The following is a 15,724-nucleotide window of genomic DNA, read 5'->3' as shown; positions in this document are numbered from 1 at the left end:
CGCTTTGCTGACTTGGCGTCCATAGTATGAAAGTACTGTGCGATGGAAAGCGCCTGGAAAACCAAAATCAAATTTTGGGATAATCCGGCCTTGAACACAACCCTAGTCCAAAATAAAAGGGTGCACCATTACCAGGCACCTGGGTTAAATACCAAAAAGCAAAAACCCTCTAAAGGGCATGGAACCGTACTGGAGGGATGGCTCAATGGACCCTGCAAAATTCATAGTACAGAGGGCGCCACGCCAACTCATTGCCTTAGAGCATGTTGGATACTACGGCAGGTGGCCAAAAGTGGCGAAGAGCTTCTAGCTCTAGAACACCAGCCCAGCAATACATGTACGGTATTAACAGTCTTCGAAACTTTCGCATCAAATAATATGCGGAAACGAACACTCCACAACCTCTCTGAAACCCACCAGGTAGCAACAATAAATCCATGGAGTGACACAGCTATTACCTTTAACGCCAGTGATGAACCTAAATTCCGAACAACCCGAGCACCAGCCGCATTGGTCCTCAGTCCAATAGTGGACGGCTTTTGCCTTACCAAGGTACTCATGGATGGCGGCAGCGGATTAAACCTCATTTACGAGGAAACCCTTCGAAAAATGGAAATAGACTGGAGCCGCATTGAGCGAAGCAGCGTAACCTTTAGAGGAATAATCCCCAGTCGGGAAGCATGTTGTACAAGAAAAATCACACGGGATGTGGTGTTCGGCACGCTGGATAATTACAGGTCCGAGGAGGTCACATTCCAAGTGGCCCCGTTCAGCAGCGGATACCACGCTCTATTAGGGCGAGAGGCATTCACAATTTTTCAAGCTATACCCCATTATGGGTACATGAAGCTCAAAATGCCCGGACCCAATGGAATCATCACTCTTGCTAGTGACCAGGACATAGCACTCCGCGCCGAAAACAAAACAGCCGCACTTGCCCTTGAGGCACTATCCGAAGCCCTGGCGGCCGAGGAACTCACTGCGCTGCGCTCCACGGTGAACAGGGACGATGTGATACTCGATAAGAGATCCAAGTCCACCTCTTTTAAACCGGCGGACGAAATAGTCAAATTCCAAGTCCATCCAACGGACCCTACAAAAACGGCCTCCATCGGGGCACAATTAAACCCTGATGTAGACGCCGCACTATGAGAATTCCTACGCAAAAATTGGGACATCTTTGCCTGGCACCCTTCAGACATGCCAGGAATCCCACGCCGGCTGGCCGAGCACAGCCTAAATATCCTACAAGGATTCAAGCCAGTCAAACAAGCTCTTCGGTGATTCTCCGAACCTAAGAGACAGGCCATGGGAGAGGAGCTAGCCAAACTATTGGAGGCCGGATTCATTAGAGATATAAAACATCCGGACTGGCTAGCAAACCTGGTAATGGTACCAAAGAAGGACAAATCCTGGCGCCTGTGTGTCGATTTCAAGGACCTTAACAAGGCTTGCCCAAAGGATCCCTTCCCCCTTCCCCGCATCGATCAAATTATCTACGCTACCGCAGGACACGATTCATTGTGCTTCCTCGACGCATACTCCGGCTACCACCAAATTAACATGGCAGAGCCAGACTAAGCCGCAACGGCATTCATCACTCCATACGGCCCATTCTGCTTCAACACAATGCCCTTCGGGCTCAAAAACGCCGGCTCAACATATCAGCGCATGATTCAGACATGTCTGGCAAACTAGATCGGCAAAACAGTGGAGGCATACGTAGATGATGTGGCCGTCAAATCCAAGCATGTTGAAACTCTAGTAGACGACTTGAGGATCACGTTCGACAATCTCCGAGCATATGACATTAAGCTCAACCCAGAAAAATGCGTTTTCGGCATACCAGCCGGAAAGCTCTTGGGCTTCATCGTATCCGGTAGAGGAATTGAAAGCAAACCCAGCCAAGATCCGAGCTCTGTCACAATTGGATATCCCAAAAGACCTTAAACAAATACAAAAATTGACTGGATGCATGGCGGCTCTAAGCTGCTTTATCTCCCGCTTAGGAGAAAAGGCATTACCCCTTTATCGCCTCCTGCGGCGCACCGAACACTTCGAGTGGACGGATGCCGCCACGGCCGGAATCGAAGATATCAAAGCCATATTGGCAACAAATCCGGTCCTGGCCGCGCCCAACACGGGCGAACCAATGCTATTATACATCGCAGCAACCCATCAAGTTGTAAGTGCGGTGCTCGTCGTCGAACGAGAAACGGATGGACACAAGTTCCCTCTCGAAAAACCAGTTTACTACGTGTCCACTGTCCTAACTCCATGCAAGTCACGGTACCCGCATTATCAAAAGATAGCTTATGTAGTGTTCATGGCATCCCGGAAGCTACGACACTACTTCCAAGAGTGTTCGATAACAGTAGCCTCCGAAGTACCTCTTAACGACATTATAAACAACCGCGACGCAATGGGCCGGATTGCCAAATGGGCCATCGAGCTCCTCCCGTTCGACATAACTTACAAGCCACCGCGAGCTATTAAGTCGCAGGTTTTGGCCGACTTCATCGCCGAATGGACTGAAGCCGAACTCCCTAAAGAGTACGGCGCATATTCCAACTGGATCATGCACTTCGACAGCTCCAAAATGTTGGCTGGCCTGGGGCCCGGCGTCATTTTGACGTCCCCAACTGGAGATATAGTCCAATACGTACTTCAGATAATGTACACGGACTCCAACTACGCAGCTGAATACGAGGCCCTTCTACATGTTCTCCGGATGGCAGTCTCCATGGGCATTCAGCGCCTAGAGGTCCGCGGGGATTCAAACCTCGCGATATCCCAAATAAATGGAGACTTAGATGCCAAGGATCCGAAAATGGCAGCTTATCGCAACGCCGTCCTAAAAATGTCAGCTCGGTTTGAGGGGCTCGAATTTCACCATATAGCCCGGGAGAACAATCAGGCAGCAGACATGTTGGCACGCATTGGCGCAAAGTGCGATGCCGTCCCTCCCAACATCTTCCTAGAGAGGCTTTTCAAGCCATCCGTATTATGGGAGGGAGAGTCCGGAAATAACATCCCGGACCCAACCACACTACCCCACACCGAACATTCTAACGTAGTTGGTGGCTCTGCCAACGAAATAACACCGTCAGCCCACACAATAATGGCAGTCATTGCCCCATGGACAAAACCATTCCTAGCCTACCTAACTAGGCAGGAACTTCCCGAGGACCAAAACGAGGCCCGCTGCATAGTGCGGCGATCTAAAGCCTATAAGGTCCATGAGGGAGAGCTCTATAGGAAAAGCACAACCGGAGTCCTTCAAAGGTGTATCTCCGAAGAGGAAGGGCGGAATCTTGTGGCTGAAATTCATGACGGACTCAGCGGGCACCACGCCGCAGCCCGGGCCATTGTAGGCAAGGCCTTCCGTACAGGATTTTATTTGCCGACAGCCCGGGTAGATGCTCAGGACTTGGTCCAACGATGCGCTGGATGCCAGCTCTTTGCTAATCAAAGCCACATGCCACCTACGGCCCTCAAAACTATACCCATCACCTGGCCGTTCACGGTCTGGGGGCTTGATATGGTTGGACCCCTTAAAGGAGGAACCCACAAGCAAAAATACCTATTGGTCATGGTGGATAAATTCACCAAATGGATAGAGGCAAAGCCTGTTAAGACGGTCGAATCCGGACCGGTGATAGACTTCATATCAGGGGTAGTACACCGCTACGGTGTCCCCAATAGCATCATCACTGATAATGGCACGAACTTCACGACCGACGAGGTCAAACTCTGGTGCAAAAACATGGGCATCAAGCTCGACTACGCTTCAGTCTATCACCCTCAAACTAACAGTCAAGTCGAGCAAGCAAATGGTCTAATCATGAGCGGCATTAAACCCAGACTAGTGCGGTCCCTCAAGGAATCTAATACACACTGGGTAGAGGAGCTCGACTCCGTACTCTGGGGGCTGCAGACCACGCCGAATCATACTACCGGATTCATACCATTTTTTATGGTGTACGGCGCAGAGGCAGTTTTGCCCTGCGACATAATTCATGACTCACCTCGCATGCGCATGTACGAAGAAAGAGAAGCCGAGATCGATCGGCAGGACAGTTTGGACGCCTTGGAGGAGGAGCGTGACGTGGCAAAAGCCCGTTCCGCATTCTATCAACGGCAGGCTCGAAGATACTAAAGCAGAGAAGTACGGGCCAAAGCTTACAATGTTGGCGAATTAGTTCTACGCCTGCCGGACAAGAAAAAGGACAAACTCAAGCCCAAATGGGAGGGTCCCTTCATCATCGACCAAGTCCTGACCGACGGAGCGTACCGTCTGCGGAACTCATCAGATAACCGACTGGAGCCGAACCCATGGAATGCAGCCCGTCTCCGAAGATTCTACGCCTAGCGCCGGACTCTGGGTTCGTCTCCTTCCTCCGTCTATATTTTATACTTTAACTGTCTTTTATTTCTCTCCCTCTCCTTCCTTTTTTTTCTGAAGCCGTTGGAGGCTCGTTTGTGCACTGTTCGCACACACTTGACGCGTTATCCGCGCTCAGTATACCTGGGGGCTTCTTTAATAGAAGCTTATTTATACGGGCTTTATGCCCAACACATGTGTCACCGTTCCGCATGTACCTTTTATTCACCATTATATGCATCGATATGACTTAAGTTTTGGCCAAGCTGGGTTGCCTGGATCCTGTGCTTACCCCTACGTTCCCGATTGTTTGGCTAGGTGGTAAACGGAGCACCTCTGCGATTTTTACCGCCGGGTCAGCCGGACGTGTACCTCAGACTGGGTGAAGCCGAAAGCTAGCGTTCTTAAGGGAATATTCAGTCGGTGAACTAAAAGACGATTTCTTACTTATTCATTTATCGGCCCCCAGATGTTTTTCTGCTTTTTTCGCAGTCCGGACATGCACTTTAGGGCATGCCTCCTAGGGAAAGGAACCCCTAACGGAACTATTCTCCCTGGAAGATGTTTCTTACTAACCATGTAATATAACATAACTAGTTGGGCACTTGTCTGATAGAGCACTAATGACCCCTACGTCTGGTCTCCACGCATGCCCCAGTTCTTACATAACCGCGAGGGTATTCGGACACACTCCAGACTATCGGGTCCCGAGGTTGAAGAGAAAGGGTCCGCTACGACAAACGATCTACAATCCGGCTAGAAGGCATTTTACATGTCATTTTCAATTACATAGTCAAATTGACTGATTGTATTCCTCTTCAATACCATCTAATAGGCTGTCTAGTTTACAGTCCCACTGGGAATACTTTGCGGCCAACTCTACTTGGCCGTACACTAAGCTCACAGGGATCTCCTTCCTATCGGTCCCCACAGGTCCGACCTCGGCCGTGTGGTTTGGGTCAGCCTTTGTGTACCGCGTCTTCACCATGGCCCAGGCCTCCCTGGCGCCTTGATGGCACGCCGATATCTTCCATAGTCGGAAGCGTCGCCGTGCTCCCTGAAGCCTCTCTGCAATCTCTCCAAGGCCTTCGGGTAGGTAGATGGATGGCCACAAGGCCTGGACGATGCCTCTCATCACCTGTCGAACTCGTTCATGCAGTTGCAGCAGCTCGGGAAGTAGGTCACCCGTTGAATCGGGCATTTCCTCTGCAGGACGACCTATGAGCATACCTACAGACATATTTCTATTAGTCGACTTCCTCGCCGAACTCTTCTTTTCAAAAAGCTCGCTCAAGCACTTACTATAAATGCCGCGACGAAGCCGCCGATTCTCCTTAATGGAGTCAGACAGCTGGGCTCGAACATCCTTTAGTTCCTCACCCAGCTGGGTGTTGGCATCTTGGAGACTATTTTTCTCTTGCCTCACCCTTGTAAGCACATTCTCGCCAGCCTTTAACCGACACAGGAGATGTTGCTTGTCCGGATCTAGTCCGGCGCCATCTGCATTATTATTGTCAGACTTATATAGACGCCGCACTTCACAAATTACTTATCCTTCGAAGTATGTATTAGCGGAGGGGGTCTCTGTGGCTCCCCCTGTGGCGGTTAGTGCGGCCTCAAGATGGGCCTTGCACTCTTCAAGCTCCTGAGACAGCCGGGTATTTTTTTCCGTAAGATCTTGCATAACAAATGATCCTTAAATCAGTTCTCCTAACTATTTTAAGTCTCGGGGGCTACTGTCATATGTAACTGTCAAAATATCCTCACCCGTATGTCCTTTACATACCGCTCAGTGGCTCTGGCTAGACCATCTTGAGCGGCACAGAGGTGCGCGTCTCCCGAATTGAAGGCGTTCAATGCCTCTTGGGAGAAACATGCGTCATGAAGAACTATCCGGCGGCGCCTGTGATTCATGGCACTCTCCACCTCGGAGTTGGTGGCGAACAATCTGTCGGCATCCTCTGTCGGAGGAGCATCTGACACACGCCTCGTGTTCACCTCCGCTTCCGGACCCGGCGTTGGAGCCTCGCTGGCGGAGGCTCGATTGGCCATCTCTTCGGACACAGTCCGGCAAGCGCTCTTTTTCCTGAATGGAGCACCAGCGTTAATATACCTTCCCGGAATCAATCCCGGGAATATGGTGACACGCCTTACCGTTGCGGCTGTCTTTCAATCCGGACCACACTTCTTTTTAGCCTGCGTGGCCGTGCTGCCCCTTGTTGGCTAACCGTAGCTGGCTCGGCCTCCCGCCTCGAAGGCACCCCCTGCGAAACACCATTAATATACGGTGATCAAAAATAAGTATGGATGGGTCATTATCAAAGTACTGGGGCTTCGGTCTCAGTTACCTGTGAGGCTAGAAGTATTCCGGGGTAATCGGCCGTAATGGCGACCAAGGCATTATCGATGCTTAGTTGGTGAAATACCCCATCAATCAGCTCCACCAATACGTCCGCATCCTCTTGGGAGGCCGGATCGAGGAACCGTTCTGGATCCTCGGGTTGCGGAGGCGGGCTGTTTATATCTTTTACGGCCCGACGCAGTTCCTGCGTCGAACTCACAAAGTGAGATATATAACCATGGGAGTACGGATCGGATGTGCGAAAAAGGAGATGTTTGCTTACCCAGCTTCGAGGATTGTTCATAGAAAATCCGTTAAATGGACTGACATGGAGAAAATCCTCCTCTTCCCCTTGTACAGCGCGGACAAGATCTTCACCAGATCGGCGACCGATCCCGGTCCCTTACGGCCGCGACGGGTGGCATCGTCCTCCCCGTTGAAATCCCACATGGGGTGGCCCCTATACTAGAGTGGCTGCACCCCCCGCATAATGCATGTGGCCATGACACCGATCATGGTCAGTCTGGAATGAGCTAGCAACCTTATTCGGCTCATCAGGTAAAGGACGTCCCTGTCGCTGTCCCTCTGGGGGCTCCGTGGACGCCAACTTAGGTGTTTCTTCAAGGGAGCATTACTGAACTCCGGGAGGCCAGTCCGAATGGGATCCGGTAGCGAGGCGTCTTCTATATAAAACCATTCCGAAGGCCAGTCTTCGGACGCCTTCTTCGGGGTTCCGGATAGATATATTGACCCCTCATGAGAATGGGGTACGAGGCAGAATAATCTCTTCCACAGTGCAAAATGAGCCTCGACGCCCAAAAACAGTTCGCAAAGGGCCACGAAGCCCGCGATGTGCAGAATGGAGGCAGGCGTAAGGTGGTGCGGCTGGAGGCCATAGAACTCCAGGAGCCCCCGGAGAAACGGATGTATTGGAAATCCAAGTCCTCTTATCAGATAGGAGACAAAGCATACCCGTTCTCCTTTGGAAGGATCGGGGATGCTCTTCGCTTGTTTTCCGCCCTTATAGGTAGCATGTCCGGCTCGAACCAGAACCATGAAGGCTAGGGGAAGAAATCCCTTGGTTTGGAGCGTCACTAGCTTGCTATGCGAGACTGAGCATCTCTCCCAATCCCCAGGCTGGGGGCTGGGAGCGCGAGAGGAGGAACCGCGTCGACTGTCCATGATAGAATGGATTTTTTGTCAGAGGCGCTCCGATGAAAGCTTGCGAAGGGGGGATGATGTGATTCGGATCTAGATCCTCGTCTCTTTTTATAGGCGACTCATTTGCTTAGCTAGGGGGAAAGTGTAAAGATACCCTGTCTTTTCGCAGTCGTTCGACACGTGGAAGATGGCCATTATTGGGCGTGGACGCCAAGGAGCGCAACATTTATCAGAAGCCGGACACTATTCGACGAGTATATGGAATTTGGAGAAGAACCCGCCTCGCAATGCCGAAGACAATCTACGCGCCGGACTCGTCGTCATTGAAGGCTGGTTCGGGGGCTACTGAGGGAGTCCTGGATTAAGGGGTGTCCGGATAGCCGAACTATCACAATTGGCCGGACTCCTGGACTATGAAGATACAAGATTGAAGACTTCGTCCCGTGTCCGGATGGGACTTTCCTTGGCATGGAAGGCAACCTTGGTGATACGGATATGTAGATCTCCTACCATTGTAACCGACTCTGTGTAACCCTAACCCTCTCTGGTGTCTATATAAACCGGAGGGTTTTAGTCCGTAGGACGAACAACAATCATACCATAGGCTAGCTTCTAGGGTTTAGCCTCTTTGATCTCGTGGTAGATCTACTCTTGTACTACCCATATCATCAATATTAATCAAGCAGGAGTAGGGTTTTACCTCCATCGAGAGGGCCCGAACCTGGGTAAAAACATCGTGTCCCTTGTCTCCTGTTACCATCCGCCTACACGCACAGTTCAGGAACCCCTACCCGAGATCCGCCGGTTTTGACACCGACACCAGGTGTATTCACCTAAAACCCCGGGCCATCCTGCCTGTATTCCGAAAGCTTCTCCATCAGGTAATCCTGATTGACCCGGCAAACTCTTAACAGTCAATCTTTTTCTAACAAAGACCCTGAACTTGTTAAAGTTAAAATGTTGTTTCGTCATGAGAGGGCACGGATTACGGATAGCAAGGAGAAGCTCAGGCTGTTACATCCGCCTTCCTTGAAACTTGGATAATTCGGCCTGTGATGCTTGATGTACTCTGACCCCCGTACTCCTGATAAGTCTTTCTTTAAATAAGAACTGAACTTATCCAGGTTAAAATGTCGAAGTGGTAGTGTGAGTGTCGGCTCACGAAAAGCGCGTACCTTCCAGTGGTTAATACTAGTTTTATTGAAGATATTTTGGCTCGGCGGCCTATGAAAGCCTTGGATTTTTTTTGTTGATTTTGCTTTGAATGTATTTTTGCATTTATTTCTCTTATGGCACAAAAATTACATGGTTGAAAACCAAGTAAGGCTTATAAAGCTTCATGAGTCATATATATGGCGACAAACCGGTGTTTATTAACCCGGCCTGGTTTCTAACTATAAGTTACGAGCATGAAAGAAAGGTAATCCAGTGTTTATTAACCCGGCTTGGTATTAAACCAGACATATACTTATTACACTAGCTTGATAAATCAGTAGTGAACACATATCACAGGTATGTTGTATATTGTTATTTTCAGTCTGACATCAGTTATAAACTATGTTGTTGGGCATGATAACCCGTCTAGCGGTAAGCCGCCAAGACGCAAATTATCTGTTATACGCAGGAACAGGTTCTACAACAAACAAAGTATCATGAGAAAACATAGCATTATCATAGCATGGCGGATTAACAGTGTCATGCAATATGCACGATGGCACATCAGATCCAAGAAGTTTTCAACTAGACTATTACACGGCATTTTCAGGCCCAAAAGAATAAATCTTGCACAACAAAGAAGTTAAACTGGCCCCCTGTTTATGCCTCAGCGGCGGGCTGGCTTGACGGTTGCGGATCATCTTGTGCCGATTCATCCTCTTCCTCTCTATCAAGTGGCTGGAAGTCATTGGTTGACCAATGGATCCTAGTCAAGGCTCTGAACACAGCTTCATCGCTTATAAGATTAGAGGGGTCAACTTCAGGGGCATAAGTATGCTTACGAATTGGCGGGATAAGAGTGGGAGTTTCGTAGCTCGGCGCATTAACCCTCTTGTTGTGGGCATCATAAATCGATTGATAAAACGACAGATCGGTTTCTTCAGCCAACTTACTAGCCAACGGGCGCATCTCCCTCATCAAAGCCCGAAGATCTTCATTATCAAATTCTGATCCATCCTCCTTGATGCTTGGATAGCCATTCCCTATGTCAGCCGAATCAAGATCAGATATCCATGCTTTAGTACGGGTCAGTGTGGTAAGAGCGCCGACCCTTGCAGCTGAACGTTTCAGCTCTTCAATCCGGGCAGGCATCATCGACAGCTTCTCTAAAGCATCCTTGATTAAAGTGGGGGCAGTTTATTGTGAGAAGTTGTGTAGATAATCTATTGTGCGCCGGTATATAGTTGCTCTATCAGTGTATAGGAAGCCTTCAATTTCTTCTGCATATCAGAGCCCAGATGCGTAATGTGAGATCCTGCATCGTCACAGACATCGGTAAACCGGTGATTTAGGGAATAATGAAATTTCAAAGGTGGTGAAGAAGTTACTTACCAAAGACAGCAGCAGTCATAGCATTTATTTGTTGTTTCAAATTGGTTAACCCTTCTGCCACTGGTTTAAGAGTTGTGTCAGCATCTTCAGCTTTCTTCTGCAAAGTTACTTTTTCTGCATCCCAGCCTAGACGCTCATTCTTGAAGTTTTCCTTCAATTGTTCCATGGCTGCTAAAGCGCCAGTCAACTCTTTCTCCGCCTTGGAAGTTTCTGCTTGCTGGGTCTTGATATTTTCCTCAAGGTCGACGATTTGGGATTCTTTTTTGTCCAGCTCAGCCTGCAAGAGGTATTTTAGGAGTTGACAGAATAAATTTTAAGTCCCAAGCACATAACAAGTTACACTTGGCACTTGTGGGCTAATGCCTATCGCTTCTTATCAACAATATGGTAAAGTCCCAAAGCTCAATACAAGTATTAATCGTGGCACTTGGGGGCTCATGCCTATTTGCTCAACAACAAAGTTGTGAATTTTTTCTTTGATGGTAAACTGGTTTCTAAAGGTATTCAACAAGAAGTGTGAGCCTTACAACATGAAGTCCCGGTTGATCTTCAAGAGATAAACCGGCCCTTGAGGGCTACACAAGCAAATGTTGAAAAATCATTATTTTACGAAGTCCCGGTTTGAATGGGTATTGCCAAACCGACCCTTGGGGGCTACTGGAGTCAATATTATAAATAGATCAGAAGGACTGAATACTTATGAAGAGTTCGACGTGATTTACCTCATATCGCACCTTCATCATGTTCACTAAACCGGCTTCGTAGTCACGGTTTTTGTACAGACGGTTCAAAATCCCAGAACGAATGTCTTGGGCGCTGAGGTGAGCATAGCTGTCCAAATCTGCTTTCCACTTGCCCTTATCAACATCAGCTTTTTCCTCTTTGGCGCTGTGTTTGGACAAGGCTATGGGGTTGCCAGGGGAGGTGTAACCAGTGCCAGTAACGACAACATCGTCATCAACACCTTTTGCCTGGCTTGGCGGATCATCAGCGTGAGCCAATTGATCAATATCCATGCGCTCAGCTTCCGTGGTTTGATCCGGCAACGACGGGCCATCAGGAATATTGTTAATATCTGGGTGTGACGGTTCAGGAGTCTTTTATGTTTCATCCCAAATGGGATCTTCAGCCGGTTTGTTCACTTTGGCCTTCTTCCTGCCTCTGGCTTTGGCCCTGGAAAATAATCAGTATGTATCAGAATAGTGCAAGGATCAAAAACATAAAGGTATGACGGGTTAGTGAAATCTGCTCACTAGGAACCGTTTTTAGGGTTGGAAGCTTCGTCCCTGTTGATTCGCCAGAAGATGAATGGGAGGTTCCCTGGTAATTCAAGTTAGACGGATTAAGTGGATATCAGAAATAAGCCGGCTTGGGACAAGGTGTATCAGAAGTACAAGAGACCTCTTGGCAGCATTTACGAACCGGAGTGTTCAGTAAACCGGAGGAAGTAACCACTTGGCCGCCATGCCGGGTTGTGCGGTGAGCTTCATGCTGCTGTGTCCTCAAAAGAATGTGTGGATCCAAATAAGCTAGAGGGTGGGAAAAATCTTGCTTTCTGGACTGCTTGATGGGTTTTTGGTGTTGGCAGAGGATCTGTGTTGGAAGAAAGAGTAATTACCTCTACATCACCAGCAGGGCTAGCTTCCGCATCATCCTGATAATGATCATTGTCAATGAGGTGTATGAAAAAAGAACCAAGAGAATCAAGTTCTACCTCCGACTCCGGATCATCAAGGTCTTCATCATGGGTCAGGTAAGGGGATTCAGCAGATTTCTTCTTCACAGGTTTCTTTATAACTTTGGTCTTAAAGCGAGGCGTTTTTGCTGGTTTATCCTGCGACTTCTTCTTCCAGAATGGATCATCACCCTGCAAAGATGGACAAAAAGTTAAAAGGAAATATTTAAAAGGGGTCGGATTAAGACAAGAATGATGCAAATCTTACAGCTGGCGGTTTATTGGAAACACAAAATGGACTAAGCCATGTCTTGCTGCACTCAGATATCGGTTCATCCAGCATCTTCTTGACAACTTTAGTAATTTCTTCATCAGATAGTTGAATATCAATGTGCCGCTGAGGGTCTTTGATATCTCCTGTGTATTCGCACATTAAACCGGGGCGGCAGCTTAAGGGCAAGATACTCCAAGAGACCCAACAACGGACAAAGTCGATGCCAGTTAAACCATTCGCCATAAAGGCTCGGAGCTTTGAAAGCTGTGGTGCATACTTAGCTTGTTCCTTTGCAGTGAGTCATTGGGGAAATGGATGTGTATTAGTAAGCCGGAGAGCACGATAACCCGGTAGAGGATTTTCATCAGCTGGAGTTGTGTCTTGACAATAAAACCAAGTCTAATTCTAGTCTTTGGGGTGGCTATGATGCTTGGCGTGAGGGAAACTGACATCTTTCCTTTTCTGAATTAAAACTCCGCCAAGTTCAGTATTGGGCCCATCCGTAAATTCAGTACGGCGGTTCAAATAAAAGAAGTCTCTGAATAATTCAATAGTAGGTTCTTCTTGTAGATAAGCCTTGCAAAACACTTGAAAATTGCAAATATTGGACACGGAGTTCGGTCCAATATCTTGAGGGCGGATTTGGAAGCTAGCAATCACGTCACGGAAGAATTTTGATCCGGGAGGGCTAAACCCTCAACCCAGATGATCAATAAACACAAACACCTCTCCATCCTTGGGTTCAGGAGGATTCTCTGGACCGGGGACTCTCCTGTGGATGACTTCTTTTTTCGCTAAAGCGCTGGTTGCAACAAGTACGTTCAGCTGTTCTTCCGTAACTCGAGAAGGAACCCAGTTGCAAGCATAAAATTGTTTGGCCATTTGTTGAACAAGACCTGAAGGAAGATTGGTGCCGGTTTAAGAAATCATGATCAAATGCTAAAAGTAAAGGGGCAGGAAGTATTCAAGCGTGAAAGAGTTATAAACCGGAGATATACATTATCAGCTTGCAGAGATAAGTGGTTGGTAGTTTAAGAGGGGACTAATGGTATACTGGCGGGTTATGGCTCCAAGGTTAAACCGCCCGCACAGCTGCCGATCGTCAGATCTGTGAGTGAAAAATTGCTAAGTGTTGCAGAAACGGGTTTTACAGATTGATGCTATAATTTTGGATCTACCGCAGTTCAAAAAAGGAAAAAAATTTGAAACCGTGAGTTGTGCAGCGGAGCATTTCCTGGATTCAGATGGTATCTCTTGCAAAAGGGGAGGCCTTCAGGTATTAAAAATGAGTGCTAAGATCAATACCGCATGCGATAAGCACTAGGCCTTGCATTAAGAAGCTACAAGACAGGGGAAGCAAAAAGGAATGGAGATGAACTACCGAAGAACTCGAGAATGCCTTAATGCAGATCTAGGGTAAGAGAAAGGGGAGACTCACTGAAGCTGTTGAACAGCGGAGAGGCACGGACGAATTCTGGTGCATTTAGGATGATGCAGCGGCCAAGGATGATGCAGCGGTTGAAGGTCGATGGCGGCGGCGGAGCTTTAGGGCTCAGGCATCGCGAGGTTCACGATGAGACGAAGAGGCACGGAGGGGAAAAAGATAAAGGGACCCTCCGGTTCTATTTATAAGGTGAATGGATAAAGGACAGACATGGGAATCAAGGAGGCCAAAAAAGAGGGGCTATAGGCGTGCAGGCGCCTCGATTTTTGGAGAACCATTAAATAAAAAGAGGATACATTAAAAGATTTAGGTTCTGTGAAGAGTTAATGGCAAGTGACGTCACGACAAGTTATCATGGTGTCAGAGGATGACGTCATGGCGAGTTATGAAAATCTTACGAAAGAAATGAAGGATGTATTTTTCTAAGTGTTGAAGATTGATGTGAACAGGTTCAAATCAACCTGGGGCCTAATGTTAGGGATTTAACTGGTGGGTATAAACTGCCCAGGAGGGGCCGGTTTATCCACAAATAGGCTGCCAATATTGAAGCCCGCGAAGTTATAGAAGACGACGACTTATGAAGGAAACATAATAAGGGAGCCCAAAGCCCAGAGGCGGATTAAGGCCCATAGACATAAACCACCATAGGCGTGTAACTTGTAATGTAAGGTAGGAAAGAATAGATACCGAGCCGGACACGTTTATGAACCGGCCTCGAGATTCTGTAGACCGACGAGCGTCAACCTGTGTATATAAAGGGACGACCCGGCGGCGGTTTAGGGAAAAGAAACAACAACTCGAGAGCCAGGTTACGCGTATTCGCTCCCTGGTTATTGAAACCCTAGAAATTCCACCACAACTGGATCGTAGGCTTTTACCTTCACCCCAAGGGGCCGAACTAGTATAAACTCCCCGTGTCCTTTGTCCGGTTTAACACCTTTAAGCTAATCTCGTTACGATGGCTCCACGACTGAGTCCTCACACTAGGACATCTGACGTGACAATTCCACGACACTACCCATATCCCCAAAAGGGAGCGGAAGCGCGCACTAAGGGAAGTCTATGCGATGGATCCAGTCGCCCCAAAATACAACCCGTGGTCCTCTTGTTCGATCACTTTTGATCGAAGGGATGATCCGACTAGTATCCGTCATGGCGGTTCAGCCGCACTGGTGCTCGACCCCATTGATGGATTCCACCTCACACGCGTCCTCATGGACGGTGGAAGAAGCCTAAACTTTCTCTATCAGGATACAGTGTGCAAAATGGGTATCGATTCCTCAAGGATCAAGCCCACAAAAACCACCTTTAAAGGTGTCATACCAGGTGTGGAGGCCTGTTGCACGGGCTCAATCACATTAGAAGTGGTCTTTGGATCCCTGGATAACTTCCGAAGCGAAGAATTGACCTTCGATATCGATATCGTCCCTTTATGCAGTGGCTATCACGCACTTCTCGGACAAACCACATTCGCTCGATTCAATGCGGTGCCGCACTATGCCTATCTTAAGCTCAAGATGCCCGGACCACGCGGTGTCATAATGGTCAATGGAAATACGGAACGCTCCCTCCGCACCGAGGAACACACCGCGTCCCTTGCAGCAGAAGTACAGAGTAACCTTCTTAGGCAAAACCTGAATTTGGCAGTAAAGCCCCCGGACACCGCCAAGCGAGTCCGGACTACTCTGCAGCAGGACTGTCCGACCCGTCTAGAGCTTAACTAGCAATTCGGCCTCCGTCCCAGCTTCAATCAAGCGGCGACATTCGCGTCGCGTGTACATAATTACGCACTCAAAATACCATGGGCGTGGACGGAGGCAAAGCTAGACCAAGCTTCACAATGTGGCTCAACCGCTCTCAGACCTGCATTACTTCACTATTTAGTTTTTTTCAGGTTT

This window comes from Triticum aestivum, chromosome 3B (assembly GCF_018294505.1).
Source record: "Triticum aestivum cultivar Chinese Spring chromosome 3B, IWGSC CS RefSeq v2.1, whole genome shotgun sequence".
In the NCBI taxonomy this organism is placed as follows: domain Eukaryota; kingdom Viridiplantae; phylum Streptophyta; class Magnoliopsida; order Poales; family Poaceae; genus Triticum; species Triticum aestivum.
The sequence above is the reverse complement of the archived record's forward strand: the minus strand, read 5'-3'. Positions refer to the sequence as shown.